This window comes from Phalacrocorax aristotelis, chromosome 5 (assembly GCF_949628215.1).
Source record: "Phalacrocorax aristotelis chromosome 5, bGulAri2.1, whole genome shotgun sequence".
Classification (NCBI taxonomy): Eukaryota; Metazoa; Chordata; class Aves; order Suliformes; family Phalacrocoracidae; genus Phalacrocorax; species Phalacrocorax aristotelis.
This window is the reverse complement of record NC_134280.1, coordinates 3,576,695-3,603,183: the sequence shown is the minus strand read 5'-3', so window position 1 is coordinate 3,603,183 and position 26,489 is coordinate 3,576,695. Positions and strand designations below refer to the sequence as shown.

General features: G+C 42.6%; 1 long non-coding RNA gene across 2 annotated transcripts in view; it reads right to left on the bottom strand.

The window, feature by feature from the left end:
- LOC142057204 (uncharacterized) overlaps window positions 1–26,489 on the bottom strand; it is a 223,548-nt gene that overhangs the window by 1,749 nt on the left and 195,310 nt on the right. For both annotated transcript variants that reach the window (XR_012660572.1, XR_012660573.1), the window contains 2 exons: window positions 12,009–12,117; window positions 11,347–11,408 (listed from right to left, as the gene is read on the bottom strand). This is a non-coding gene — a long non-coding RNA (uncharacterized LOC142057204). The remainder of the gene's footprint in view (window positions 1–11,346; window positions 11,409–12,008; window positions 12,118–26,489) is intronic.

Here is a 26,489-nt window from a genome sequence, read left to right as displayed (position 1 = left end):
GACAGCCATATAGCTGCCCAACGTTTAGACAAAATATTTCACCTGCTTAAGGTTCAGGAAGGAGAAAAATATTATATATATTCCGTAGATATATCTCCCTGAGTAGGATAGTATTTCTGGAAATAACGTCATTGAGTCGATCATTTTTTATCATTGCAAACTGAGACTTCACTTCAAGGGCTCTTTTTGAACGGTATATCTATACTATACTGATCAATAAATATTAGTATGTGTGATACATGAAGAATCCCTGAAATACCTACAGGCAGACACTTGCTTTACAGTATTAGCTACACTTGAACTGTACCTATGTATAAAATCTTGACTTTTTGCACATCCTATTACCTAATCAGACAAAATAATTTGCTTCATCTAAATTTAATAGAGTAAAAATGAATCTCTTGGTAGCCATAATTTTGGTTCAGGCTTTCCCTCTTAAGGTAGTAGTACTTCAGCTGCAGACTGCAGTGAAACCCCACCACTCCCAGACAAATCTAATCCACCCTTAGAAATACCTAACGCACAAAAGTAGATACCACCTGATAGTTTCCTTCACGATAAATACAGCTATGGGCAGCAAAATGCCTTCTATTTTGTTTCAGTAATAAATCACTTCCCTGACTTGAGTCAGTAATGAGATTTTTAATCATGTGGATTGAACATATCCCCAGGTTAATAAAAAAGTATGGCTTCCTCTTTACCTTTAATAAAAGATTTGTACACTGCTCAAATGATTAGTATTATATTTTTAAAGGACCTGAGATTGATGCTTTTCAATTCTCCTTCCTATTTTTCTATGCTTTTATAATTCCAAGGTAATAGAGGGGATAGTTAATAATTCATAACGTAATTTTAAGGCTTTTATTCAGAAACCTTTTGCCTATTGACTTAAGGATGTGCCATAAAATATCCAGGTATTACTATCTTAGCAATTTGCAGGTCTATACATACAAAATCTCTGCGTTTATGCACATCAGTATTTGTGTTTAAGAATCAGAGCACATCGTTACAGCCTCGGAACGGTACAAGGGGAGGAAATAGCTTTACAGGACTATTTAAACCAGCGTCTTTCATGTCTTCACACAGTTCTGCTTTTTCGCCCTTGTTTGCAGGTTTATTCTTGATGGAGTTATTTTTGCAGTTGCCTAAGAGACAAAGGAGCTAGCTGCATTTCTTTAAAAGGTAAACTGCGCTGCACGAGTCCTGCGCTCCCCACCTGCACGGGTTCCAAACCAAAACCACCGCGCTGGGAAGGCTCAGCTGGACAAAAACCAGATTCTTATATTCTCTTAAAACAAAAAAAAAAAAAAAAAGGACTTGTTTGAGATGAAAACATGAAAACTGGCTCCCAGCTAACACAACCCAAGTGTATCCCATTTCAGCCGCTAACGGACGCAAAGCTGACGCCGCGCATTGGCAGGCCCTCGCCACCGTTGGGAGGGGAGAGCCATATCCACGCAGCCCCGAAAGCGGTGCAGCTGCCACGGAGTGCTCAGCAGCCTCTCGCGCATGGAGCAGCCTCCTCCAAACGGCTGGTGAATGAGCTGACTAAAGAGTTTCCATCCAAATATTTTTTGGAAAAGTGGCATTTTTTGATTGAGCCCTTTTCTAGTTCACAATGAAGAACGGAAGTCAAAATCAGATTGGGGGTGTCAGTATTTGATTCCTGAAAATGATTTTTTAAAATTTGTTTTAATAAAATCTCACTTTAACTTCTTATTTCCCTCAAGCAAGAATTTAATCTTCTTCTCTCCGAGTTGTATTTTGCGATCTTTACAAAATACTCAATTAAGAGCAGCCAAGCTTCAACGTATTTGGGTAGAGCTTTTTTACCTACTTTAAAGAAACAAAGCATTTTTACCGGCGTGTGTCCTGCTTTCACATATGTGCACAATAGCTACTGCAAAGGAATCACCCACCTCATGCAAGCTTTCAGGTACTGCTAAGTAACAACAGTAGAGTAATGAAAATTGATAGTAGTTATTAATTCCACATCTAACAAAGCAAACTGAGTTGAGCTGTGCACATAGCCATCATTTATTGCCATGACAAAGTTAATAGCACCACCTTTATTAGCATTTCCTTACATATAAAACTATGAGATCCTGCTGCCCATTCCTCTAAGTCTGCCAAATGTAAGGGGTAAGGGATTTCGCTGTTATCCGAGGGACACAAGTTTTACCATCCCAAGGAAAATGGTGTCTTTATGAAGTAACAGTAACTGTAACTAGATTATATTTAATTTCAGCTCTGAGCACATCCTTTGTGCCCCATCTAATTACTGTCTCTGCGAGAGCAGCTCTGAACTCCTTGGTTTGACCTCCGAGTCCCTTAAAGCTCCTGACTAGAGCTTACTGCCTCTATTCTCCAGCTCCAAAAATGCAAACTGCTGTCGGGTTCTTCAATTCCCTCTGCAAGACAGGCAGCATATGTCATGTGCATTATTCAGAGCTTGTTTTCCATGGAGGTTTAAAAATGAATGGCAAACTGTGTATCAGAATCAAACCCTTTGCAACAACAATGATAATCATGAAGTAAAGTCTAAAACTAGACATGGGTAGGGTTTTGTTTCTGACGTAACGGGACAGCAACGTGATAAAGTCACTACTTTTTAGATGGATGGGTCTGAAGGTGTACTTTACACAGACCCAAAGAGCTGAGGTCTCTTGCAAATGAAAACTTTGACTCAGGAAACAGTTCAAGAGGAAAACACAGAAAATAGAGTTCATGTTACCTTGAGGAGCAGGAAAACCATGGCAGCAAAGCACAATGGAAGGAGTTTTCTTTGTACTTAGCTAAAACCGTACACACAGGTACCCTGTAATGAGTGGTCTTCAAAATCCTGAGAGCATCTCTAGACTCACGCATTAGAGAGAGGATCAGAGAGCTCAGAGGAATACCACGGTGAGCAAACAAAGTTTGCTAGCTACTAAACATTATTCCTCTTGGTCACCCACACGCACCTCTACTCTCCTTAAAGAAATACCCCAGGAGGACCCAGACGTACAGAAACACCTCATGAAGACCCATCCTTACAGGCGCCCCCACTGGAGTTTGTGTCTCCTGCAGTTCCATAGCAAAGAGATATAAATAAATTGCTGAGACGACATACAAAACCACGCTAATGATCATTCAGTACACAACAGCAGCTAAGCGAGCAAGCTCTATAAGCTGAGTATTAATGCTATGTTATTTATGTTTGCAGAGATGCAGAGTCTGTGCAAGTGTTGAATGTTATTAGAAGCAGCCCAGCCAGCTAAGCAACCCCCAAACCCTGCCCCAACTAATGTTTTTAAAAAAAGCCCAAAACTTTGAATGACTCTTAGCACTCAGTCTAGTAGCGCCTGCCAGGAAAAAGGGAATTTTGGAGATGGCATTCCATCAATTTTCTTCATTTGTGTCAGAAGTTGAGCAGCTGTCTTCTTACCAGACTGAAGTGGAGCCAAAAACTTTGTCAGGCAGCCGAAGAAAAAGCACTTCAGAGGAACTAATCTCAAAGACCCAAAAGTATGTATCACATTTTTGAACAGGCATGTGTTCATATTACTACTACATTATCAACTGGCAATGTTTTGCAGAAGTAGTCGAAAAAAAGGCTGCTTTGTTTACACTGCTTGCTAAGGAAGAGCAAGATGCCACACATACTTGAACTCTGGAGTTTGTTTATTTATTTACTTATGGCCAGCAAAAGATTTCTAGCATTATCTTCCCCTAAGCCAGTGAGGAAAGTGAAACACAATTCAACTCCACGGAAGAAAGAAGATGCACCTGGACTTTCTGTGGCAAACAGATCTCGGTTTCAGCAAGCTCTGTTATTCCCCAGGCACTGCAGACACATCAGCAAGGGATAAATACTCCCAGCGAGAGCTGCGTTTGAATCAGCTCACTGCTCCAGCAGCCACGGATTGTGACAGACTGGGAAAACCCAACTCACAATTTGTGTCTTCTTTAGAGTGTGCTCCAGTAAGTGCGTGGTGGGCTGAAGCATCCTTCAGGACAACCCTAAGAGAAACTTTGAACTCACCAGCACCAAGGATGTGATGAAGAAAGCAATCAAATTACAACAGTTATTGCACAAGGAGCTTTGCTAGGTGGGAGCTATTACCATAAGGGCAAACAGAGTACTGCGCTTACTGAGCTTGTTTCAGCCCAGGGGCAAGCCAGGGAAGGTGGTGGCCTCTTCCCAACGGTGTGTCGCCATCCAAAGCATCGGGATCCCAAACATCCACTGAGCATAATTCATATTGGTGCCTGACCTCTCACAAGGCGTGTTTCGTGATCACGTTAACCTAAAAAGTCACAAATTGCCCCTCTGTGTGCGACAGCTCCACTCCTGAAGGGGATCTCACGTGGCATGGGATGGGGGGAAGGCTGGCCGTTAGGAGGAGACAGCAACACCGCGGGATCTGCTGCTCTCTCCCCGTGAGATGGGTGCTTCTGCAGACCACATTTTAGAGCAGGCAGAGTTGGCATTTGCAGCCATAGCAGGGCATTGTTTAATTATATTTTGATTCTGGTGGGTGAACTTGTCATTTGCCAACCATATAGATACAGATGCCATATACAAGGACAGAATTAAAGTGAATAAATAAATGAATAGATAGATGTTCAAGATCCTACTTGGCTAGCCATCTTCTTTCAGCCAGCTTTTCCTCGAAATGTTTATTTACTACACAGCTAGGCTTTTGGCAGTGTTCCCACTGCGAAATGTGTTGCCCAGATATCACAAAGTGAACTCCAAACAAAAAAGACTCACTTTCTTAGGTCTCCCCTTCTTCCACACAGATATCCCTTTACTTCAGAACTGTGCCTTTAAGGCACAGTTTTGCCCAGAATTTCTAGAATACTCAGTTTAAGAGAAATGCGTTCAAAGACCATTGCTAAAAATGAGATTTCCTATGTGGTCTTCAGCAACCTGTTTCAAACAGATATTTTTGCTTCCTCTTTTACCAAAGAACTTTTTCCTTACTTTTCAGAGGTCTACAAATGCAAACAAATTAATGTACATGAAAAATCACCTCTGTTGTATTTTTAACATGTTTAAATAAATTAAGAAAAACCAAAACAAACCAATTTCAACTGTATAATAGCCCAACAAGATTCTTGCATTCTGGTATCGCATGCTGGGGTATGAGGTTTCCTTAGTGCTATACACAAAAAGGTAAAGAATAGAAAATAATGATAATGTGAGTGGATGGCATTCCCCTAGTTCAGTATATATATTCAACTACTTTTCACAATGAGGTTCCAGTCATGATTAAGAGCTCTGGAAAATCAAGAAATACAAATGCAAACCAGTAAGAAAATAGCGTGTCTTAGATATTTTTACTATGGTCCAGCAGAGATTCTCTGATTAGCATTTGCAGACTGTACTAAGCATATCTAATACAAAGGTAAGACATACTGCACAGCTCTCAACAAATATTATCAGGATGGAAATGCCTACTGACAAATTCACAAGCTGCAAATGTACAGTCATGAAATTCAATAGCCTCACAGCTGCACACTTGTGACTTGTGAATGCAGAAAAATGTATGAATTGGCAGCAGGCTTTCTGGCAGATGATATCATTTTACAGATGACACTGTAGAGTCTGCCAGTTTGACGTTGAACTCTCCTCTTGCTTTTTTTTTTGTTGTTGTTGTTGTCATTCCATAGCTCTTTCTCTGAGATCTACTCGGATCACAGTGGCTGTTCTCGTAAGAGTCTGCTATTTACTTTTCTGACTCTGCAAAGTACTGTAATTGCTCAGCTCGGTTCCCTCAGCTCTGCTTATGTATAGCTGACGTTGAACGGTGTTTATTCTGGAAAAACTTTGCCTTTCTCTATAGTATTTCAGATCCTTGAAGCGCACTATGCCACAGACACGTCCTAGTTTCTTCCCTCTATTCGGCAAAGCTTGGATTTCACTGCAAGTGACCTCCCTTCATAAATAGTTGACATGATTGTGCCTTGATACTTGCAATCTGCATATTTTCAGATGACTTTAGAGAGAAGAAAGCATTCCTTAGAAAAGAAAAAAGGCCTCTACACGACCCGCGATGATGTCCAGTCAGGGCGCTAAGTGCCAAGCTGGCCTGATTCCATCCAAAGCTTGATGATATAGGACGCCTGTCAAGAAAAGCTCAGACATAAATTTTAGTTTATTCTTTATAATTTTTCCCCCTTTGAGCCCTGTGCAGTCATCACTGAAGTCTTTGACCAGGATCTATGACCAGATTCAAGCAAGGCACGAAAGCAGGGCGCCCCTAAAGTGAAGTGGTTCTCTGTTCCTTGAAGGCACCCCTATATAGAATCATAGAATGGTTTGGGTTGGAAGGGACTTTTAGATGGCAAAGAGATTCCTAAAGAGCCAGTAAGATGACATCATGCTGAACTCGGCTGTCTGGGTTTTCTTAATGCAGTTCAACACTCGAGTTGTCTGTCTGTCCTTCTCTTGCTGCCTCTGTCCTGCTGGAAGGGTTGTTTTCTGCACCTGCATGGTTTGCACTCTTTGGAAGGTCACATCTCTATGTAACTTAAAGTTTTGAGTTATCACAAAGTACAAATGTGAGTACTTCAGTAGGACTGCATCAAACTTGCTTTAAAAAGCCAAATTTTAAGACATTTTACCAAAGATTCAACATGCATGGTTCCACCACTGAACACAGAGGCCCTCCTTTCTGTAAACTTGCGCACTTAAGAAAATAAAGTACAGGAACCTGGGAAAAAAACCCCAAACCAAATAAGACAAACATATGTGTGTAGGTAATCTCCAAACAAGGTGAGAGAAAACTCAGCTTTATTTCTTATGGTTGTTTTTCTGATGCTGCTTCAAAAAGCGCCTGAGATTTCAGACAAGGCTCTGCACCACCGTTCTTAGGGCTCGCCAAACTCTGTGCATCTATTTTACTAGATGCTTGTTCATATGGTCTGAACCACAAAAGCCCGCGTGCTGCAGCAGCCTCTTTTTCAACACAAGTCTAAGAGCAGTTTCCCTGCTTTACACCTACGCTGCTATCCTCTGAACTCAGTAAAATGGTAGTAACTCTCCGGTAACCTGCACACAAGTGATCAGGACTTTTATCTACTGCTAATGTGCGCGTACTGGTTTGCTTCAGATATTCATGCTCAAGGATTGCTGCGCAAGAATCTCCAGCCTGTAGTGATCTATATACACAACAGGTATTTATTATGCCAGAAAAATATATTATTGGCATTTTAGCAAAGGCTGATTGCAATATTAACTGGTCTCCCTGTAGGGATTTTTAATGTGAGAAATGTCTTGCACATTTAAAGCAGCCTTTAATCACTAGACCTTGGGGCCACACTTCTTGAAGTGTTCACAGCCCAGCAGCTTCCACTGTTCTGCTTAGAAGAAAAAAACCAGTATTTTTCCTTGAAAACCTCAGACTTAAGAAGGAGGTATTATTTCCTGCATTCTTTGCAGAGCATGCACCATCCCCTTGAAAAAAGTTCAAATTCTGGGAGCTTCTATAATACCTTTAACAGTTGGAATCATCCACAAGATATTTTCATGGGAAGCCTTTAGGTTATTGCTGATGGCAGGAAAAGGAGAGGGAGGACAATTACCTGGACTTCCAAAATAACACTCCCTCTTTTGGTGTTTCTGATTTTTGAGGGAGGAGGAAAATTGCTCTGCGATACATTAGCGTGAATCACATCTCCAAATCCACACTGGGAGCCATGATTAGGGGTGATTTCCTGCACGCCGCTTGCTCAGCTGCCAGAGAGAAAAGCGAGGGCAGTGAGAGGTGCATGGGGCCAAAACCAAGGATATGTTTCCCCCTCTGCCCTGCTGTCTGTACCAGAAGGAAACCCAGGCCAGAAACTACGTAAAAATTGAAGAAGCTAATAACTAACCTAAATGAGTCTCAATTTTTCCTATTATTTCGAATGGACAAGAATCATACTTCACAGCACCTTCCTCGCCCTTCTTTTGGGTTGTGAGGCTTTTGAAAAGGATGGAAAAATTTCTTTGAAAGTGGGTTGAAAATATACACGAAAAGCTTTTGCTTAACAAGAGATTCTGGACCGAACCAGGGAACAGTTCATTCCTAGCCTATTTCTTAAGACAGCAAATATACAGAAGCATCACCTATGCCCCTCTCTTTTTATCTTTTTCAAGAACTGTTGCACAACCTGCAGTTTCGCAGGATTTCAGCGAGAAGTATTCACCACTTTTAAAGCTTGGGTTTTTATTCACCCTAAAAGCTTTAACTTTCCCTTCAAACTTTGTACGTCATCTTCATCAAATCATACAAATGTATGTTAAGTGTTTTGTTTACTCATAACTTGGCAGAGCCACAACAAAGAACAGAATGTAAGGAATGAACTCCCTTTGCGAAAGTCATTCATATCAAAACAGAAGCCTTTACCTTCCTGAAACAGATTTTCTAAGCGGGCCCCATATATTTCTGAATTGCCCAGCGTTACAGTGACCTAGATAACTAAGAAACATTTGAAAGCCAATCTAAAAACAGAAGGAATGAGAAAGTCCTCCTGGATCTGATTTTTCATTAAAAAAGCATTAAGAAAATATGGGCTTTTCAACTCTGCAATCTGAACAAGCAACCGCTTTTCATGTAACATGTAGAAACCTGCTGAAGTCAGGCTACTTCCAACTTCCCCTCGGCTGCAGCAGCTGGATAGATTTGTTTCCACCTGCTTTCATCATTTGTCATTACTGAGGTATGTTTCAGAAAGCCAATTTAGCTCTAAACTGTCAGTTTTGCTGAAGCCAAAACAATTCATTTTTATGATTTGATCACATCCTTCGGAGCGTTTCATGTTCCTTTAATTCCCAGCTCCCCACACCTCTGCACCCAAAGTGAAGATAGGTGTTGTTTGGGGTTTTTTCATCCAAAATGCTCTTTACTAAAGCACCTGAAGTAAAGCCACGCGCAGGTGATCCTATGCACGTGCCCCACCACTTGCGCTAGGATTTGCAAACTTCCGTGGTGACTGCAGAAGAGACCATCAAACATGGCTGCAGATCGCAGAAGGCTTCTGAAACACATTAATACCATATTAAAAAATCTGAAAAAAACCCCTTCTTCCCCAACGCCCTGTGGAAGGCTGGCTGCCTCCATCTCCTGTGCCAGTGTTGGGAAAAAGGCTGCCGACACATCTTCTGCGATTCCCCCAGAATTTCAGGGGATAGGAGAGAGTGGGTGTGGGGAGGGAAGGCATCTCAAGTACAAGAAAGGATGATTATCAAGTCTAAAGAGAGCACGTCATAAAATGAAGAAACACAGGACTATTTTTAAAGCAATTATTTTGTTTTCAAGATGAAAACGTGCTGCAGTATTCCCCTCTGCTTGGCATTCCAGAGGAGGTGTTGCATTTAGCTAGCAAAATTAATTCACTTGAATAAAAGAAAATTGAAACACTGGAAGGAAAATAGAAAAGCATAAGATGAGATTGGGTTTTTTTCCTATATTTCAAATAGGAAAGAAATTATGTTTTCAAAACTTGATTAACTCCGAGGCCCAGTTCTGCAATAACAACCACAATGATCCACTGAGACAGCTCATGTGCATAAACTCCCCCTGCCACGACTGCAGGAGCAGGACATAAATGCGTGAGTTCGGATGAATCTCTTAACCATACTATTTGCATAACTTATCTGTAGATATTTTGAAAGTTTACAAAACTCTCCAATAAGTTAGAAAGATTTAGGAACTTTTGAAAAATGTGACCTGTTACGTAAACCTGTATTTTAAGAAGTGAACTAGAGACAGGAGGAAGGATCACAGGGGTTGGACACATAACCAGCTGTCCCAATTTGGCTGAGCTGTTTTAGCTGTCAGTGTGTGAATTCTTAATGTGTGATGATTATAAAGTACGGAGAGAGAGCTCAGCTCTCTCATTTGAATTATTTTGCCTTTGCCTCAGAGTAACAGCGCATACATGGGCTGCTACCCCAAAGCTAATGCTGGTGACTTCTACGTCTGAGACCCACATGTCTAAGCCACTTGCAAAGCTTAGACATGAGAATATTTATTATTAAAAGCTAAAGTGATAAAATCATGCTTATCTCAGGCTCAAATTTTCCTGACACCTTCACTAATTACACAATATAATGAATCCCAGAAGCACTGAAATAATTGTTCCAGCAGGAACTCAGCCAGCAAAACACCTATGGAAGCTTCTTTCTATTCATTCATCTATGGGAAGCAATCTCACAGTCATCTCCAAAAACCCCCTCAAACAGATGTCTTGCAGCATATCAAGACATTATCAAATTCAGTCTTGGAGTGAGCATGTTCCAAAATCCAAAAGCCCTCCGAGGGAGTGTTTTGCCAGACACACCTTATCACCCATGGGAAAGAGAGCGGGATCCAGGGTGGGCACCTTCAGCGAGATAGGAAGGCACAGGGAGAAGCAGCTATTTTGCCTGACCAAGGCCAGGTATGCCCAAATAACACCCTAAACCTAAGCAATACCATACTTCTCTCTAGAGCTGAAATATCAGGCGAGACAGAGCAGAAAGAGCTGCAGGGTGACTTCTGTGTGATCTCCAAGCTCAGATTTCGGATGCTCCGTGTCGCTGCTCTCATTTGGTAGCCTGAGTTGGTCACTCAAAGCTCCTGTGCTGAGACCACCCAGGGCAGACGACGCAGTCCTGGAGCAGGCGTCCGGAGGTGTGCACAATGAACGATCACAGCAGTCGCTGGTCCGGCACCCACGTCCCCGGCAGCTCTGCTTGAGCACACGGCAGTCGGCGTGGGGGCCACCAGCAGCAAGGTCTTGCAAGGGCAAAGGCACCACGCTCCTACTGAATGGGTGCCCGTATCTATTACCAGGCGATACTAAGACACGTTCTCAGCTTTCCCAAGAAAATATTTTCAACTGGGATTGATTTTTTTTACTGTTTTAAAACTAACATTAGCAAATGTGATTGCACGGTGCACAGATCTGTCAAATTTGTTCTCAGCTGCAATCCTGAAACATATCATTATCGTGTACTGTGTGAGCAAAGCTGGGCTTGGCTTTCATGTGACTGAGCTCTAAATTAGTTTATGGATAATGTTCCTTTACAGTGTGTTCCATCTTTCGCTCCATCTTATCTTAATGAGTACTTAACCTCTTAAAAATAGGTTATTGCCAGAGAGACTAAATACAGAGCGTAAAGTCTCCGAGAAAACCACAGGAATGAATGCCCCTGCTCAGGTACCTCTGTCCCTCCTTGAACACAACTTCTTTAAGGTGAATTGTGCAGAGTTTTCAACTGCACTGGAAAAATAAAAATTCTACTGTACTCATTTTAAAACTCATTTGTAATTATGAGGTAGTACAATTTTTTATAAATACACGTGGAAAATGATAGTCTGAAAAATGTACCTTTCTTCCGGAGAACTCCATGGCTCCTGCACTTGCAGCCTCAGCGTTTCAGTTTGGGATACCTTTTAAAAAATGTGCGTGCTTAGAAGCTTTTAAAAATGAAAATGCTACTTCATAAAAAGCAGATAACATCTAAACCCTATGCTAACAGTTTTGCAGCTTTTGGTTAGTTTGCATGTACTACATCCCCCAGAAGGACTGTAGCACCTGCCCATGACTTTGACCTGGGACCACCGAATCCTTGCTGCAATCCAGTACAAGCCCTCTCGCCAGCCGCTTCCATTGGAAGGACATAAATCTCATAAAACATACGGCCTATATGGCCTGAGAGCCCTCCAGGTACATGCCAGGCTGCATCTGAGCATGTCCAGAGGCGCTGCAGGTATTCCCGCAGCGGGCAGGGAGAGGGCTCTGACACCCGCTGGGGTCCAGCGCAGCCGAGACCACAATTAACGCAGTGCGACGGGAGCAGCCGCTCTCCAAATCGGAATTGAAGCAGCCTCCAGTTTAAAATTCAGCCAGAGCTGCAGCGCATGTTGTATAAAATAATTATATCATGTAATCCCCTCATATCCCTGGATGAAACTGCTATTTGAGAAGCTGTGGAGCAGGCTACGGACCAGACGCTTCACTGGATTTGTGCCACTCCAGCAAAAACTTACACAACTTCTGAGCAGAACGACAGCAAACCAGGTGTGCAACTCTGGACTTCCTCTGCGAGGATACCAGAACAGGTGCTGCTCCCACTCCTTGTGCATTTAATGTGTGTCCCTGGATTAGGAAAAATAGAAAAAGATACTAGAAATTCTTTTTAAAACCCCTACTTTCTTCTGCTTCTCAGCTGGCCTGTAATTCCCCCACGCCCTGTCTTCTCAGGAAACTCACTATCATGTGGAATTAATTACTTACCTTTTTTTTTTTTAAATACATATCATTTCAAGTTCATGGTCCAGCATCTCTGATTCATAGCAATAAAGGTTGCGTAACGGCAGAATTGTGTGGGACAAAGGTTAATTTGAGGGTAAAATGTCCCTCCTAATTAAACACAACTAGAAACACATGCTGATTTCAGAGACAGCAAATACCTGCAGCACTAGTGATCTTTAATTTCTGATTTCAAGATTTAGAGACTCGGTGCATACGGACATGTGTAAGGGGAGGCAGAGAGAGAAAGCAGAGAGCTATTCAAACCCTGCAGTTTCTGGTCTGTGATTCTCTCGAGATGTTCCAGGCTAATTCTTCTGTGTCACATAACAGCTTTATGACACCTACACCTTCTTCGCTCAAACGTTAAGAGTTTTTAGGCAATTTCAAAAAAGCAGAGATCAGAACACAGGTCTCTGCGCCAGCCTCAGATGTTTAGAAACCCGAGCTAGATCTTTCTCTTACTCCAAAACTAGGAGACAGTTTTGAAATAACACTTTCTAACTGCTACTTTTTGTATTTTCGGATTCTCTTTCAAGCCGGCGAGGACTGGAAGCGTCCTTTTTCGCTTCAGTTCAGACTGAGAGCCTGACACACTCACAGGGCTGCAGCTTCAGGAAGAATACCATATATGACGAGGCTCCAAACAACATTATGAGACCTGGCAGCAGCGAGATCATGCTCAAAAACATAAAGGAAGCAAGAAAAAAGCAACAGAGGAGCAGAGGAAAGGACAGAAATATGACAGGAGAGTAAAGAAATGGCATTTTCTAACCACAAAGAATTATTACTGAGGCTAAAACTAAAGCTGTTGCAGGAGTTTCTGATTAAATTCTGCTTTGTTCAAAAATGCTGACGTGCTGAAATCAAAATGATTTGGGGAACACATCAATGTGACAGGACTTGTTCCTGTCGGGTCATTTGCCTACTTGTTTTACTAGAAACCCTGGCTCCTAGAGAGCAGCTCAGATGGGCTATTGGGAAAGCCAGATTCCCAGGCTCCCTAGAACATCAGTATTAGAAGAAGCTAATTATCGATACAAGTCTATGTTATGCATGTTTGCCTTATCAAATTATCTGTGGCTGTGCCTCTAGCATGGGAGCAGCACATCTGATATGCTTTAATGATGCAAAGATCTTATTCAAGTGGCAGGGAAGCCAAGCTGGGCAATGTTCCTGCTCTGTGCTCCCTCTTGCTGAAAATGTTAACAAAAGGAGAGAAATAAGAAGTGCAGTGCTTCCCTTCGAAACGTTATAGAGAAGTTTTGAACAGTTAAGACTTCCCCGTTTCTATTAGGCAAATCATTCGAGCCAAGCACTCTGTCTGCGGCGATGAATGCTTACTTTGTAGTATAATGCATTTACACAGTGAAATCATAATATCCTGGGCATTAGGAGCTGTATTATGCTATAAAAACGAAGGCCAAGTCCCTCCAGCTATTACATTTTTGGACTGGTATTTGATCTATTAAGTTCTGCAGCTTGCTTCTGCTCGCAGCGATCCGCGGCGGAACCGCTGGCAGCTGTTGCGCGGGGATGCGCGCTCTGCGTTTTGCAGCGAAGCCGTTAGGTGGTGCTTGAAACAGAAGATTGCAAGAAAGAAAAGCAAGAGCCTGTGTGCTGCCTAGGCAGCCTGCCACGTCTGGAGCTGCTTAATACATATTTTAGTCTAGCAATTTAAAAGGTTAAAAAAAAAAAGAGAGAATAAAAAAAAAAAGCTTGTCCTAGGATTCAGTTTAAAAATCTATCGGATTTCTAGGCTTTCGCAGAGCTGTGTAATTAAATAAATAAATAGTCAACTCTTCCTCCTGCCTCAAGCACCTCTGCTGACACACGCATGCTCCTTTAAATGAGCCTCTGATACTTCCGTGCTCAGCCAAACTTCTGCCCATCCTGCCCGAGATCTCTATCGCTCTCCTAGGCTGATAACTGCATTTCCAGTAAGTTTTGAGCCAGAGGTTGAAATACTATTTAATGTACCCGCTCCAACAGGGGTTTCCAGGAAAAACTGTCCAAGCGCAGAGCAGCATGAACACTTTTTACATAAGGAAGATCTCACTAGCAATTAGGAAGAAGTCCTGCCTCTGCATGAAAAGCGATAGCTTAATCCCTTTCCCCTTCTTCAGCAAACACCTACAGAGAGTCCCTATTCATAAAATGCTCTCTTCAGACAGGTTTATAAAATTTCATGGCTTCCCTTTAACGTTACATCCATGGAAACTGCCCTGGCATAAGCACTAGGAAGAGGCCATCAATTAAATGGTTGCTTCCTACTAAAGATGGCACGCAACCCACCCTGTCCAACCTTGGGCTCCCTTTTGGTTATTCTTTTTTTCTCCCTTGTCCAACCCTTCAGCCATTGGCATTCCCCTCTCTCGCAATGACCTGTAAATATTTCACGGCATTTCACCTCCATCTTCGCAAGTTCAGCAAAAAAGTTCAGCATAAAATCCTCCAACACTTTTGTTGCAAAGGTTGGAAGACCCCAAATCAGCTGTAGTAAATACAACCACAGGTTTAGTCCAGCCTCGTCCCGTACCCTCACGGGAACAGATAAGGATGCTTAGGAAATGCTTTATTATACCTTGTGAGCATAAGCACTCCTTTTATTTGTTTTTAACCAGCTCCCTTATAATCTCAGTTCTTGCATCACTGAATTATCGTAAAATAATGAATAATCATTTGTTATTTGTGCTCTCTGTACCAGTCTCGATTTTATAGCAACTATATTATAACAACCCTCACAGCAAAAACCAAAATGGCTGAAGGTAAAAAAAAAAAAATAAATAAAATCCTCCAGTAACTGTTTATGGAGCTATTTAGAAACCTACAGTTTGCTTACGTACTGCACGGAATGATTGAAAAATAAATGCAGAGAAATCCAAAGTTGAATGTTGTGCTTAACAAAGGAAGAACTGCTTGTCGTGTTTGTGTGAGGACTCGGAGTTCATAAATCCCTGGAACTGGCCTAAGCAGCTTTCTCACCTCTTCAGAAGTTATCTTAAATACCAGGAGGTGGGAGGTAGTTGGACAAAAGAGATACAGGGAAGCAGCTGATCCGTTTTAAAGCCTCTCTCATTCCTTTTAGGCTTTAGATTTCACATAAATATTTCTTTAAATGCATACATCTATGTACCAAAACTAACATTTGAGAAGCTTCCAAAACTTGGCTTTTAATTAAACCCATGAAAGTATAATGCTCACGCTGAATAAGTATCAAAAATAGAGACAAAACTGAGAAAATATGCAGGCATTTTTCTTGGGTTTTGTCAGGCACTGCAAAGACAATTAAGTTCCTTTCGTCACTATACATATAATACTCAGAAGTGAAAGCTTAATTAACTTGTCAGAAACTATGGCATCTCTTTTCTTGAGCTGCTGAACCCACCTTCCCAAAAGACTTGAAGGGAAAATAAAAAAACTAAATGCTCTAGCTGAAATACCTGATCATGCATGACATTCCTGTCCTGTAACACAGTTTGTCTGTCATTACCAGAGGCTTTTTTATCCATCTGGGTGAGCGCACTCTTTTTCCATTTGTCTGGGAACGTCTCAGCACAGAATTGCAATTGCTCCAAGACGATGGATGTTGTGCGATGTGCTGCAGGAGTAAGACATGGCGGCACTAATTACATCGTACAGCGCGCACGTTTCTCAGGCAAAACCTGAAAGGTTCAGCAAAATATCCTTGATCATATGGCTTTTCATGGCAATTACAGGCCCTGGGCTGTTCTGTTAGGGGCAGTTGTGAAAGCAAAACATTTCTACCCCTAAATATAATTTCACGGCTTTGCTGGGAAGACTGAGCGGGTTTCAGGCACCCGGAGAAGCGGAGCCCAGAAAGAGAGGAGGCTGCAGTGGCCAACTCAACGGGCCTGGGACTGCACTATTCTCTGCTGGCTGGCCTCTGTTTTTTGGAGATATTTTGCATTTCTTCTCACTGAGTCCAGTGGCAGCTGTGGCCAATAAGTCCCTGTCAGCAAGCGTTGCCTGGAATTGTGCTCGCAGCAGCTGGAGGAGCCGCCGCAGCCCCAGACCAACTCCTGACTCTGCTTCCAAGAACTGGGAGGGGTTTGAATGAGGGTTTCAGCGAGAAGCGTGGGCTCAGCCCCGGGAGCCCGCAGAGCGTGCAACACCTCATGGCTAACGCCTTCTCCCTGACCAACGCTCCAGTAACAGACCCACGGTCCTTACTTTAACAAAGGTTAAGTTAACAAACCTAACATTAACACTTCAATTTGGCAAGTGCAATAAGTGGCTTTCACATTTTTAGTTTTTTAATACACTCCTTCACCCTGAGCTCACTTAAGTCTGAAAAATATTGTACTTTATCCTCCTGTAATCTCCTCTCCAAGATATGCATGTTTAAACAAAGTGCAAAGGTCCAGGTGCTTTACTGCATTAGTAATGACCCAACATCTCCTCTTTAATAATGCAACACAGAACAGAGCACAGCAGTTTTTTGCTTTCTCATTTAAAAATGTATTAAAACTTTTCTCTGTAGGGCAAGGTGACAGTAGGAGGGAGTAGAAATTGTTTTTTTTTCAAGGCACAAAATATTGCTGAGGCATTCAAGGGATAATTTTTCACCTCCCATATAAATCACTATCTTTACTTCTCTGCTAACTTTGCTACTGTTTTTCCAGCACTGTATCAGATTTTAGAGAGCTCTGGGATTTGGTGCATGGAACCGTCTGCTCAACAGACCTGAAGCCTAGGTGAATAATTCCGGGCCCCTGCAAACCTACCTAACACATGATATTGAGAAACCCTCTTCTCTTCTGACAGATATTAAAAACAAACACGCACAATTCTTAACCAATCAACATGAATTCAGGCTTCAGGTCTTTCTTTTTTCTTAAAAAGGAAAGTAAATTAAGGTTTCACATTCTCTCTGTGACAGAGCGCTCCAGAGACTCACACAGACCAAACCTGCGAGTTTTCAGAGCAATCTTCATTAAGGTATTTCTCCTGACACAAAGGGAAGCTTTTCAGTAACACATCATTATATTACCAGGCCACTTTGGGCACTCCTGGTGACAAAAGATTGGATAGCCTGTTGCAGAATATATGTTATAAGCCCCTGTCTCTATCATTTCATATCTACAATGAATTATAGTTCTTTGATTAGATGTGTAGCAGCTCACAGCTTCGGAGATACATGATTCAGTTCTCCATATGCAGCCAGGACAGGAGTACAAGCAGCTGATGAACACTGGCAGCACGTCTGTATTTATCAGCTTAAACCAAAATCAGTCGGAGGGATGAACATATTGCAATAAAACATACAGGGCAGACCCCCAGCGACGGGAGCTGCTGTGTGAGCTGAGTTAAAGATGGGAGGCATGCCTGAAGGCAGAAGGTCTCCCAGGAAGGGGGCGGCTCCTTCAACTCCCATGAACGGGCTTCAGATGGAAACACTACAGCTTATACCTTTACCATGTGCACAGCAGGGCACACCTTCCTAAACTATCATTTTATCTGCAAAATCCAAACAGAAAAATGAGCCCGTTTCCCAGATGAGCATAAACACTGAGCTCTGGATGTTAGGAGGGAATTTTCCCCCTACTCATACGCGCAATACACATAGGGCAATAATCCTCCCCACAGCAGATTTAGATTAGTAATGCCAGCAGTATTAAAAGGGGCCTTTTGAGCAGGGAAACATGTGCTGGTAGTCTGGGAAGGGTGTTTACAACATGTGTTTTGCAGGTATTAATGCTCATGAGGCACGGTGGTTTGTAAAGGCATAATACGTCCTGCCATTTCCCTGGGGCCACCGCTCTCCTCCCCACCTCTGTCCCTTCTCTCTCTCCAGAGGCGCAATTGAATTCTTAATTGTTCTGCTACAGGTACAGGCGAAGCCATAAAACACACCAGTTGGGACACAATTAGCGCTCTAAAAGATGGGAAAACCACATCTGGCAAACAAGTGTGAGAGCCCAGGGAGCGCTTTATTCAAAACTGAACTCTCCAAGGGGGAGAAATATGTTCTTAAGCACATCTGAGCTTTCCAGTCATGTTTTGGGCTCTCACCCTCCTTTCCAGGCTGCTCTCTTTTTCTGGTAAAATAAACGAATCTCTCCCTACCAAGACGCTGCATAAATCCTGGTCACATTAAGGCTGGCTCTCGTCCCACGCAGACAAATGCCAATACCAGCGAGGTCACTGTGGTCGCCACTGAGGCTTTTCCAAACAAGCCTCAAGGTGTTTTGCTCATCAAAGCTGAAACCTCCAGTGAGGCCCTGCTGTAGCACTGGAAACACATGTTTCCTAATATTCAGTGCACCCAAAACATTGAAACTTATCCAAAGTCAACTCGGTAGTGAAAAGGGAAAATGTTCAATGTTTGATACTGAAATGAACTGTCCTTAAGTTACTGCTTTATATTTTATGAAGATGTAGATTATTCCATCTGTTGACACTGCAGTTATGCCACTGGTAGGTGTGTATACATATCATAAAACTTTCCAGCATTTGCTCTAACCTCAAAGGATATATTTGACCTAGAAAAACCCATACACTGAGAAAAGAAGGTCGAATCAAATTGGACTTTTGAAGTGGACTGACGGAGTTGTATGACAAAGCCCTCCTGTTCACCTTGCACTGCTTTGGGCACCAAACTCCAGAAATTCAGTCCCCAAACATTATAATTTTGGGTTACTGCACTTGTGATCTGCCACCTTACTGACAATAAAAACATACACGCACCTTAAACAGCGGCTTATTTGGGCCCGTAGTTACAAAGTCTATAAAAAGATCTCTTGACGGTTATAATTGATACCTTTGTGCCCAGATTCAGAAAGGAATGGATTTTGGTTGATTTTCGTGATTCAGAGGAGGAACAGGAAGTTATTTATAAGAATAATGCAAACACTGGGGCAAACAGTTCCACCAATTCACCTTTCAAGTTTCTGTTACTTTTTAACCTTGTATTTGGATTATATGTACGCACCACCTACAAGCAGAGCCGGGACCTGGTCCCCCAGCTGTAACTCAAGTGCCCCCTCTCGTACCAATAACTAAACTCAGAAAATACAATGCAAACAGGATGGATCTCACTTAGAGTTATCCACGTGCACTGTCACTAGCAGGCAGAGTGCCTGCCACGTGCCTGTATAAAGAACAAAATCTCCTTTCTAGCATCTCACTGAGGAAACAGCAAGTTTACATTACTATCACACATGAAACCTGCCTATCAGAATATTAAAACCATGTAGCCCCTTGGACTCACTCTATACGGGGGGGAAAAAAAAAACAACAAACCTTTAAACCTCACAAGTATTTTAAAGAATGTGTTTTTTCATGAAGAAATCATAATTTAAAATGAAATTATCTATTTTAATTAGTGTGAACTATGGTTGTTTATTGATGTGAACAGCACACTGGTCTCATGGACACCGTTAAGGATCACAAAAAAAAACTGTAATGTGATTTACAGTTTTTGCTCTTGGTTCTGACACCAGCAGAAAACCCCAAGAAGAGCCAAAAGTCTAAAAATGTCTTTCGTCTTTTTTCTACCATTCTTTAACAGATATGTCATTGAGATTTTCCCCTATGGTTCGAGCCGTTACACTTTGTTTTTCTGTGGTTAATTAGAACAGCAGAAATCTTGCAAAATACACTGGCAAGTAGCTAAAAATCTCGGTGACTCATAATGAACGTAAAAGTTTGACCAGTTCCCTTCACTACTGATTCATTAAAAATAACTGTAAAGAATGGAATTGAATACTTTTGGGCATCAAAAATAGTTTAAATATGACTTTGATTAAAATGTTAGGAGTGATGACTGCACCTAAGTACTCTGAAATACTGGTGATAAGATGCTTGACGTTGCCTCCCACAGAACTCGGTACAGAACACGTACCACTGAGTTAGCGCCAGTGGAGATTTACGATAAACAATTAATCCATGGAGTGAAGGGTGTAAAAGGACTCTCTCCACCGTTCCTTTCACCGGTAATAAGCGAATCTTCAGTGTTCAGCAGTTCCACACTCCTTACTGCCTTTAAATACCCTTATATCCGTTATATACGTTTGTTTCTGTATATACACATACACACAGTTTGTCTCTTACAATCAGTCTTGCACAGTAACTGTCCAACGTTAGTCAATGGCTTCAACGGCCATCAGCCACAGTATTTACATCCAGCTTCTCAAATATTTTTCTGTCCAATAAATAAGGCTATTTGACTGGAACGGTGCAAGAGAATAAACTCCACCTCTTTTGCAGAAAATTTATCTATTTTGCATCAGTGGCTATTGTTGATAAAGTGCTCTGGTTTTCCAGGGGATTTTTTTTTTTTTTTAGCAGGGAAAAGCTACTTTTCTGTGACAAAGTTTGATTCCTGTCTCTGTCCCCAGGTTATTAGCGTGCGTGCATAGAGCGGTCTTGGATGAGCTGTGCAGTGCAAGAGGGAAGGGAGATAAACCTGCAGAAATATCTCATAGTAAAGAAATACTTGTGTAAGCAGTATATTTTCTCCCACATAAAAGCCTTTTGACCAAGTTGGTAGAAATAAGAATTCCAAGCAGCATACGCTATATAGATAAATGAGCGGATTGTTCACATTTGTCTACAAAACGTGTTGCGAAATGCATTGAAAATGCAGTTTGTGTGTTGAAGGAACACCGGCAGTTTACATTTGAGAAAACTCTCAATGAAACTGTCAGTTCCAAGAGGAGGCTGAAGAAATCTGCCTCAGACTCACTAAAACGTCTGAACCAACAGTTTTTAATTGAATCTCAAATGACTGTAACTGAGTTTCACTCAGTAGTCAGCACCCCGTTCCATGTAGATACAGTTGGTTATAGGTAATAAGATTACTTCTGGGTTACTGCTTGTAGCCTCTAAAATACTGCCAAGAGTGAATACGCAACATGTTCTAGGGTTAAGGAAGCCTAACACAGTGCCAACATCATACTGTGACATTGCCTGCAGAGTGTGAAAGGATTATATCCTGTCTTAACATACCATTTCACCCATGCCAGAAAATGGAAAAGAGTCTAATCACTGAGTAAGTATGCAAGTCACTAAATATAAATCTAAGCTGGTTTCTGCTGCTATAATATCAAGTTTCCCTTAAGAGCAGCTCTCCTCTGAACAGTGGCTCTGAAAAGTTTGTGCTGTGGGTTCTCATATTTATGGCATCTTGGTAATTTCCAGATGAAATCAAATCACGCTAGAAGTAAAGAAGTAGAGGGCTGGTGTTGGGGTTTTTTTAATACGAGCCGTGCAATCTTACTCCAGTTCTGGATCCTTTCCAAGTCACACATTACTAAACAACAAAGATTTGGCAGCCAGATTTTACAGCTAATTTTTTCTTCTGTCCGCCTGAGTCAGAACTGAATTCTAACTCTGCTCTCCTTCATACATAGCGGGTCTATAGAGAGAAAAAAGTAGGTCATGAAAGATAAAAACAAGCAAAACCAGGACAAAACTGTGGCCCTGCTGAAGTAAATGGCAAAGCACTAACTTTACTGGGGCAAGGGATTCACTTGTAACATACAAGGACTACACGGCACAAACGCAGCTCCAGTGAGATACAATAAGGCCATTTTTATACATTTCAGCAGAGTGTTGCTCTTATTATTAAAAATCTTAAATTTGGCATCGTAAGTCATGCGGAGCTGCCTTTCCCTGCTTCTCAGAGGGATGATTTGTAGCACCAGAGAGACCTCATGACACACCATGCCTAGCCTTGCCGTGGCCCAGAATGACTCTGGTAGATCCTGAAAGCTGTCCTAAGAGGCCGGGCGGCCACGCGCCCCCAGGGCTAAGGAGATAAGGCAGGATCACGTAGGATCTTCTCATGAACGTGGAGGGTATGGGACCACAGGCTCACCATGCCAAAGGACGGAGCAATGGCTGCGCATCACGTGGGAAGCCATAACGTCGGGGAAATACTGCAGCAACCGACTTAGGGCTGCAGTTGTATGCTCACTGACTTAACAGCAGAAAACCACAGCTCTTTGGAGGACTGCTGAGGTTTACCTACCTGGCATCATTTAAAAAAATCATTAAAATAAGAGAGAAAAGAGTAGATTTTGTATGCCTTTTTATACCAGTAAAAATATTTGGCTAGGGTACCCCATTCTCTGCACCTTGATTTACTTAAAGTGTATACGTGGCGACCTTTAAAAACCTGAAAAAAATGTGCTGGAGAAATGTATTGTTATATTATAGAATGATCAAAAATATGATTGGGAAGAAGAAAGGAGACACCTTTTTTCCTAAGTAACCATTAATGCTCATACCCTTTAATTCTATTTATAATTCTTAAAGTCTTTTCATTTTCTCCTTAAACCCATCTAATCAACGTCACACTTTCTTCTGTATTTTTCGTTTTCAAGAATTAATCAAGTTAATGTTCCCCAAAAAGGTGTAAATTCTTACTCAGTTTTACTGTAGCTGCTTCTCATAAAATCGTTTCATTTTCATCTGACCTCTGATCAGGAAAACAATTTTAAACATGCCAAGGAATAGATATTATAGCACAAAAAAGCAATCACAATTAGAAAGTAAAGATTTAAGACCTCCAAAATTGCATCAGACATTTTTTCCGTTTAACAGTAAATCAAAAGAGTGTTTCCCAATCAGACTTTAAAGTCAAGTTGAAATACCCTCAATAATTTTCACTTCTTCCCAGAAGGATTTACATTTCCCACAAAAGAAAGTAAAAAACCCAACAGCTGCAGCAGAACACAATGCCTGAAAAAGAAACCACAGGATCATGCCTGAATGGAATTGGAAAAGGCAAATTAATGAAAATAGACAGAATACAGATTGTTGGTAACCTGAAAAGGCAAATATACTAGAAGATCTCTATCGATAGATGAAACTTGATGGTAAATTAAGAACGCTAGTAAACAAAGATTGCTAGTAAATAAGGAAATCTCAATAACAGTGATTTCAGACTTTGTGAGGTTTTCAAGGAGGCTATAGATTTTTCTCATGTGCAGATTCCACATTTTCCCTGCACAACACTTGAAATCCAAATTCTGTTATGATAATCAGAGTGAGGTACTTACGCATATGAAGAAAAATTTGCAATTGTTGATTTCATTAGGATTAAGCAAAATGGTATTCTACGGGCTAGATCCAAAATAGATTTTAGATCTTTTGGTACTAACCCAAAAGGCTGCTGCTTCTTTGCTTCAAAAGAGGTTTTCTAGATGTCTCAGCTGATCTATGAGCAGGTCCACCAGGAAGGGACAGTCCTGCTCCCCTTCTCCTAGTCCAGCTGCGTGTCCCCACTGTTTCCCTCCAGCAGCTCTAACATTTATCTGACCCCCTCCTCCATGAGCCAATTAAGACATACAAACCTGAAAAGTTTGACATCTGATACACTTGCTCCTTATTCTCTGCCCCCATTAAACAAAGTGATTAAAGGAACCTCTTAAAATAAAATGTCAAATGTACAGGGAAGAGCCCCAGCATCTTTGCAGCAGGACACCACGGTCTGATCCTGTGCATGGTCATATCTCCATATACCACTTTCACTATGACTCCAGTGCAGGCTGGCACTCAAACACAACAGAACAATAGGCAAGCTTCATAGGCAAGCTCAGGAAGTGTGGGTTGGATGAGGGGACAGTGAGGTGGACAGAGAACTGGCTCAACAACAGAGCTCAGAGGGTAGCGATCAACGGAGCAGAGTCTGGCTGGAGGCCTGTCACTAGCGGTGTTCCCCAGGGGTCTGTGCTGGGTCCTGTCCTGTTCTACATATTCATTAATGACCGGGATGATGGGATAGAGTGTAACCTCAGCGAGTTCGCTGATGAAATGGTGTGCAGTTTTGGGCCCCCCAGTTTAAGAAGGATGTGGAACTGCTTGAGCAAGTCCAGCGGAGAGCTATGAAGATGCTCAGGGGACTGGAGCATCTCCCGTATGAGGAACGGCTGAGACACCTGGGCTTGTTCAGCCTGGAGAAGAGAAGGCTGAGGGGGGATCTCATCAGTGCCTATAAATATCTGAAGGGCGGGTGTCAGGAGGATGGGGCCAGGCTCTTTTCAGTGGTGCCCAACGCCAGGCCAAGGGGCCACAGGCACAAGCTGGAACACGGGAAGTTCCACCTGAACGTGAGGACAAACCCCTTCCCTGTGCGGGTGCCAGAGCAGGGGCACAGGCTGCCCAGGGAGGCTGTGGGGTCCCTTCCCTGGAGACATTCACCCCCCGCCTGGACGTGGTCCTGTGCCCCTGCTCTGGGGGTGCCTGCTCCAGCAGGGGGTGGGACGGGGTGAGCTCCAGAGGTCCCTCCCAACCCCCACCAGTCTGGAATCCTGATTCTGTGAATAATTTAAGGGTGATTTCACATTACATTCTCTCAGCAATAGGTATTTTATCCTTGCATTGTAGCAAATCCGCTTGATATTTGGCAGTTTTTGACTTCTGTTTACTTTTTAACATGACACAGAAACAGAGTTGTTGGACCAGCTCTTGTCACCCAAGTGACAAGAAACCATCTGAAACCATCCCTGAAATGAACCGTTTCTCTCTTCAGAGATAGGGGCAGCTATTCTTTGATCTCAATGAAACAAGTGACTCAGGCACTGAAATACAGACAAGCCAAACATAAACAATAAATTCAATACTAAAGTATCAACAACAGTAACTTGCAGTACCACTCATTGTTTTCATGGTCTTTTTACACCTAAAGTTTTACAGTTCTTTTTAATAACTCTTAAAGACTATAAAGAACAGCCAGATCCTTGTACAAACTACGGGAGCTCACAACACATAGGATGCCACAAAATTTAAACTCTAATTTCAGATATGAGCTGCAAGTGACTTCGGAATGAGTAAGAGACATGAGAAACGACACGGCTTGCAACTCAACACTCATGGAAGTTATGCCGGTAAGAGCAACAAGAACTACACGTTACTTAAGCAGTGGACTTTATGTCCCCTATTACTACTGACAGGCAGTGCTTGTATTTTCATTTTCTTTCTAGGTGAAGGTGATGGAGGAAAGAGTATGGAAATGTGGCAGTAGTTAGGGATGCAGAAAATAGCAGGTGTTTGATCAGGGACAGCTTTGAGGTGGAAAAGGCAGACGTACCGAGCGGGGGGATGAGGGAAAGAAGTCAAGCCTACGAGCAGGTGGTCCCTGGGGCCTGTCAAGTGACTGGATGGATGTGGACGTGATTGACAGCTTCTGTGCTGGCTGTCAGGGGGGCTTGCTTCAGCTGAAGGAAGTTGCCAGGGACATATGGCAGGAAAGGGATAGCCAAATTTTAGGAGCACGTTGACAATGTAGTCTATAAAAATACCTTCTCTGGAGCTTCTGGTGCCTGGAGGAGCTGCAGGAGGGGAGTGGAGAGGACAGAATACCTCCCAACTCCAGCACCCTGCTTACAGCGTGAGACTCAGGTGAGCTCCCAAGAGAGGAAAAACAAGCTCTCAGTTCCAGAGTCATGGCAGTGACTGCCCTGATCTCAGGGAGACCCACACACGCACCTACACCCCACCACCACTGCCGTTCAGGTCTGTGAAAGATCCTCATCTCACCATTAAAAGCTGCCTGAGATATGCCTGTTGCTAGTAGGAAGACGGACACGGCAGGGGGTTTCCTGCTCTCAGGAAGCCTTGAGAAACCAGCATCAGGGCTAAAAACCTCCATCTCAAAAGACAGGTGACTCTGAGAGGGCTGCAGAGAATCTGGTGGGGCAGAGCACTTTTGTGGGACACAGCACCTCCATGGGATGCAGCCCTGCACGGACACAGCCCTGCACAGGACACAGCCCCGCACTCCCTCTGACCTGCACGGACAGCGGGAAGGCAAGACACAAACCAGGCCCCGAGCTGAGGCTGAGCCATGGCTGCAAGCCGGCATGGGGAAATCAAAGGAGTCCTGGCCTGTGGCCAACACCGAAGCAGTCCTGCAAACAGCACAACATCCATGCATGCTGCACTAGACCATCTACCCCACACACACTGGAACTCCCATGGAAGTAGAGATCCACAGAGGTTCCTATTTCTTTTAATTAATAGAATTTGCCTACAGGCATTTTGGAAGTGTTCAGGCAACCATTGTTGCTCGTGTTCCCACACTTTCCCTTCCTCTGCTGATTCTCTGCTGTTGCAAAACTCAGAGGCAATGACGCAAAACAATGTAAGTTCAAAAAACTTAAGGAATGTTGTCCCAGAAGCTGGCTTAGGCCTCCCTCAGACTCTGTGTAGATGGCACCTCAAAGCTGGCAAATGTCTACACAGAGGCC